Raw genomic sequence first — 6244 nt, 5'->3', positions numbered from 1 at the left:
GCGGGAATGGGCTCACGGACAGCGGGAGGGGGGCGGGAACGGACAGCGGGACATCACGCAACCCACCCCTGCAAAGGACACTTCCGAAATGGCGAAAACAAAGCTTTAAAAAATAAAAAAAACACGCCCACAGCCGCATGACGTGGGCAAAAGCCTAAAATTCTCGGGAACGCCCACGAATCTGCTCCGGCATTGACGGACATATTTCTGTTCCAATGGCTAGCCTCCATTTATGCAGCTAGCCAATGGAACAGAGGGGCAGGACAACGCACACATACTGTAGACATAAGATTTCGCCTGCGCGAAAATCTGCGCAGTGCGCAGCTTTCGACAGGCGAAACCTAAAAGCGAAAATGGCTGCAATTTACTATTAGGACATGCCACACACATCAGGGCTTGTCCTACCTTATACTTACAATGCACCCTGCCCTTGGGCCTACCATATGGGTGACTGATATGAAGAAAAGGGAAGGTTTAGGGACTGGCAAGTGGGTGCACTTGCCCAGTCAGCATGACAGTACCAGCCTGCACGAAGGCTCTGCAATGGCAGACCTCAGACACATTTTACAAGGCTGCTTCCGTGGGTGGCACAACCAGTGCTGCAAACCCACCAGCAGCATTTGGATTTACACACCCTGGGCACTCAGCGCACTAGACTGGGGTCTTACAAGTAAACCAAATAGCCAAACATGGAACCACCGATTAGTACATCAACTTACAATAGGGAGCACTTTCACTGTGGCACTGAATAGCAGTGGCACAGTGCCCAAAGCATCTAATACCAGCAAAAATACATGGGGCAACAACAAAAATGGAAGGAAGACCCAGGCCAATGGTGCCAGGTCTAACAGGGCCTGCGTGAAGATTCATGTTTTCAGTTTCTTCCTGAATTCAAGGACTGAGCTAGCAGCCCTAATATGAAGGTGGGAGTTTGTTCCAGGATTTAGGAGCCAGGTACCAGAAGGGCGGACCGCCGATTCTAGCTCGTCGGATGCGAGACAGCAACAAGTAGAAGGTTGTCTGAGCAGATGTGTCTAGAGGCGGTGTGGAAGCTGCTGTGGCTATTCAGGTAAGAGGAGTCTAGATTATGCAGTGCTTTATATGTGTGTGTAATTTGAACAGTGCACTAGTGTGCATGGAAAGCCAGCTGAGGTCATTGAGGCGAGTGGAGTGTGGTTGAGTGAGCCTGGCTGCTGCATTCTGAATGATCTGGAGCAGTTTGGTCAGCTGGGTGGAGAATCTGACATACAGCGTGTTTCTTTAGACTAGATTGCTGTTGAGCGCCTGGATGGTAATCTGGTTGGGTGCCTGGGTGTAGAAGGAAAGCATCTGAAGATTTGGATAAGGGTGTTGAGGGAAGTCTTGTGGAAGTAGGAAGAGGTAATCAGGTGACTGGACATTGGTTTGTTGACTACAATGATTCCCAGGTTCCTGGCCTAGCAGCACGGGATGGGTCCAAGTTCAGAAAAGCAGGCTGGGGACAGAGTGGAGAGTCCTTTCCGAAGAGTACTACCACTGTCTTATTGAGGGTGTTCACAGACAGGCTTGCTGGGTTTGCAGGAAAATGAGTTTAGTAAAAAGCATGTAAACATGGGGAATAAATATAATTGCTACGTCAAAACAAAAAAGTGGATGCCCAGACTGAACATGTAACTCCACAGGTACATACCCTGGCACCACAACTCATGGCGTCACTAACGTGTGCATACATGTACATGTACGATGACATTTAGCAGTCTGCTGTGTAAAGAAGAAAAAAGTGACACAGAGCAGGGAGAAATCAACGACAAAACAGCAAATAAGGTATACCAAACAGCTTGCTATGCCAAAAGCGCAAATGCTAAAACATAAGAGTGGGTTCAAGCGGTTTACAAAGATGAAGTCCGTATGAAGAACTACAGTATGTACATCAGAACTCACTCAGAGAAGGTAAACCCTCGCAAACAGAACAGCATACTCCAGCAGTATACAGAACAGAAACACATGGTGGTTATACAGCAGCCCAAAACAAGAACTGCATAGAAATACACCCATTCAAGTAACCCCAATAAAGGCCCGGAGTCACCTGGTCATGTGTAAAGATAAATGTGTGCATGCCCTGAACATGGGCACCAACTTCTGTGGGGCCCAATCAATATTTCAGCTGATTAGCTCCACTTTGCAGCAGTTGAAAGCACATTAAAGGCTTGGGAACTGCTAAGGAACGAAACTTCATACATGATTGCTGTATTCTGCTCGGAGTCGGTCAGTTGCTGCTTCTCTGCAGCGTAAGTACATGAGCGGTGGGAGTTGCAGGATGCGCTATATAACATTAGTCAGAACCCAAGAGGGTCTCAGTGCATTAGGAAGTAATGTTTTATCAAGACTTACACTACAATTTTAATCTATGCCTGTTTCCCACTTCGATAATTGATTGCTTTCAAGAATAAAGGCCTAAAGTCACAAACTGAAACTTGTTTTTAATACTTTTAACAAAGTTATCACATGGCCTATTGTGAGATTCCCTGCCTTCAGGCAGTGCTGGCTTTTCATGTAGCAGCATTTCGTATTGCGGAACTTGTGTTTTTAACATTGTAAATGTGGACCGAAAAGTACAGCAATCAATACCTTAAGTAGTCACCTGTGCCATACAATCACTGTGTTGCTCTGTTTTTAAATGTTACAAAATGGTCCACTCCATTACCAATTTGGTTACTGCTTGAGCCACATGTAATACTAAATTAAAACCTTGTCCATCAGTTTCACTGGAGTACATTATTTCATTCCCATCAGGCATTTGACTTTAGTATACTGAAAATGTTTCAACGAGCTTCAGTAACAGGCAAAGCATGAACAGCAAGGGCAGGAGCACAGCAATATTTATTGACAGTATACAAAGAATAGGAAAAGTGGTTAAGGCCAGACTTTTTTTCCGGATCACACCGTGCTGATATTTGTATGCCTGCCATAGGTACAAATTAAGGTCTGAGACTGCAAACAAGTGCCTATTCTGTGGGCAGTTTGTAAAAGATGTGCTGTTTGCGTGAATCTCCATGATCCTGCTGCCAGGAAGACCCACAATAAAATACATGAGCTGCCCAAAACACCTGAATTCTGCCTGCTTCTCAAGGTTTACTTGCAGTCAATTTATGCATTTTTTATACCGTAATTTTGCTTTGCATGTCAGTGATTTGAAAAATGGTCAGCTTTCACCCATATGGCAAATTAGTGGATTATTTCTCCCACCACAAATTCCGTAAATCGCTCCATAAAATCCATCATAGATTTCTTTAAAGCTCAAACCTGCACAACTCACTCGTGCAGACTTTCCAGGAGGTGGAAAACAAGAGAATATCATGTGAAATTGTAAATGTAACAATTGTTCTTTTTCCATAGAAAGAATATGGTTCCCCAGGGAAAAGCGCTTCACCTACGCCTCTGTTAGAGACAAGCGTCTTCCATTCACCCCAAAAAGTCACCTGTATCTCTCACTAGAGTAACCCTGTGTTAATGCACTGTGTGCAAGCCCACATGCTGAAGAAATCTAAAAATATACAAGCCTACATGTTTGCAAGTATTCGTCTATTTGTGGGGGGTAGGTAGATCATGCTAAAATTATCCAAACCTAGGCTATAACTAATATTCACAACATTGTAAAATCTGTCACCCTAGCTGAATAATGGTGTGATATTTATGAATGGAAAATACTTTTCCCACATCTAAATGCCATGCTGTTTTTAATGTTTTTGAAATATAGCCTGGAGCTAAGGAAGCGAGGGGCAGGGCAGTGTGTGAACTAAAGGGTCAAGAAGCTGCGAGGGCAGTGATTGATCAGAGACAAAAAGGAGCACAGGAGAAGGGGTAGTGTGTGAGGAGAAGGGACAGGGAGCTGTGAGGGCAGTGTGTGAGCAGAAGTGGTTGCGAGTGGAGACAGCATTAAGTCTTCAGATGGGGCCCAGAAGAGAGGCAGTGTATGAACGGGGGCAGTTTGTGAACAGAAATGGCAGAGAGGGCAACGAGTGTTCAGCGATGGCATGCAGCAGAGAAGGCACATAGCGCGAGCTTAAGCATGGGCGAATTTTGCGGATCTCGCGTTCGCGAATTTGCGGATTTTTGAACTCGCAATCCGCAAAATCCGCGAATTCTTGCGAATTTGCGGATTTTTTTTTTTTTTGTGTTCGCAAGGATTTCTGCCAGTTCGCGAGGGTTTCGTACCAGTTCGCAATTGCGAACTTACATTTCGTCGCGCAACGGTCGCGAATTATGTTGTTTCTACGTCTGGTTCATCATCACAGGTTCCCAGCACCCTCTGTTTCACCACTGCAACCCTCTGTTACATCAATGCCACCCTCTGGTTCATCATTACTGTAGATTATGGGGGGGAAAAGCAAGCACACCATCCCTGCTTCAACTCAGATGAATTAATTTGGGGTTAGTTTATTAATGTGTCACTGTTTTAAAATTCCAGTCTGGCACCTGCTTCCTTATCTGTAATTTTGCTTTCTGTTGCAGTGCATTTTTTTTCCCCAGGACCTTCTTTGTGGCCTACTTGTAGCTATTGTATGAGCCTGCTGTGAGGGTCAGAGCAGGGTCATACAATTGTTGCAACTAGCAACTGAATTCTGGAGGGGCCCCAGTCAGGAAGCACTACCGGGAATTGTTACTAATGATGAGTTTGAACTCTTGCCCCTGCCGAGTGCTTTCACTTTTGAAAAACTCGTTTTTCTGCAATTTCGCGGGGTTCGCGGGGTGCGAACACGCGCAAGATCGGATTCGGAAGCCGCAAATTCGTGCGAATATGCAATTTGTTTTTTTTGCGGCGTGTTAGTTGGCAAGGTTTTGTGCGTTTTTGCGAGCCGCTCGTAGCGCAAGACGCGAAGTTACCCTCGCGGTCGTTCAAGGGCGCAGCCATCTTGTTTGCCTGACGTATTTCCGTTTCCGGGCGCGAAGTGTAATCTCGCAAAGTCCGCGGTTTGCCAGTACAGTCTCGCGCGTGTTCGCAAGGAAAATCTCGCGCGAACTTACCCGCGCGGTCGTGAACGGGCGCGGCCATCTTGTTTCTCATTCATTGCTATGGTTCTGGGCATGGTCTTTGTATCCTCTGTCAATCTCTGCCATCCTTTGCTTGTTTGAAGTTTTTTTTTATCTATTTTACTTATTATCTATCCCTCTATTTTTCTAGCCCTATATTTTTGTGTTTACTGCTACTTTTGGTTAATTTTAAACTACTTTTGTAAACTCTTTTCTTTTCTTCTCTTCCCTATTTTATTTTCTTTATTCCTTTCCGCCCAGACCATGGTGAAGGGAGCCGGGAAGCATCCCGAGAAGGGGAAGGGTCCCGCACCCCGTGTCCGGCTCCCGTGCGGGCGTTTGAGGGGGAGCTAGTGATGCCACGGGAGATCTTTACCCCGGAGGAGGTGGCCCAACTCATTTTTTATGTTCAGCGCCGCCTCCCCAGGACCATCATGGGAGGCGGCAAGATCAGTGCCGGGTACGGGGCCCGGGAGCGCCGGAAGCGGTGGGAGAAGGTGTGCCAGGCCATTTACCACCACTCTCGGGTCTGGCGCACCTACAACCAGGCCACCCACCGCTGGACGGATGTCCTGACCCGTGAGCGAGATCTGCTCGACCTCCTTGGCCTTGAGATCCCCGGGCTTGGTGAGTAGTAGTAGCTATGTCTTTACTACTATGTTTTCTCCTGCTGTGTTATTATATTGCAAATTTTTGTTTTTTACCAAGAGCAATAATGCTGCTCATTACATTGTAGGTACATTTTATTTCAAAATCTTCTGTGCATTTCAGGTACACTGCTCTCCTTCTCAGTAGTGTTGCTACTATGCTTATTTGTTTTAGATTTTGTGTTCATTTCATTGGCCTGTGAAATTATGTATGAGTGTAGTTGAAAGAACTGCGCAATGCTACACACTAAGGTTCAGATTTTTAATTACTGGCGCATCCCTGCAAAGTTGCAGGGATGCGCCAGTAATTGTGCGTCACGCCACCATCACCCATGGTGCGCCGTATTACAATGCGGCGCGCCATGGTCCCAAAACGTCACCAAAGCGTTACGCATCTGTGCCGTAAAGGTGGCGCATTGCTGGAGTTGCGTCGCAACGATGGTGCAGCTCCATCAATTCTCTGGGGTGCCCTATCTCCCCAATGCTGCGTCAAGCCGTACGTCTGCTTCAAGCAGGCGCAGGGTTTGAGTCACGCATCATTGTCCTCAAAGTGACTGATTGAAATCTTGTAGATTTCCCTCAGCCAC

This window comes from Lissotriton vulgaris, chromosome 7 (assembly GCF_964263255.1).
Source record: "Lissotriton vulgaris chromosome 7, aLisVul1.2, whole genome shotgun sequence".
NCBI classification, from domain to species: domain Eukaryota; kingdom Metazoa; phylum Chordata; class Amphibia; order Caudata; family Salamandridae; genus Lissotriton; species Lissotriton vulgaris.
This window is presented reverse-complemented; position numbering follows the sequence as displayed.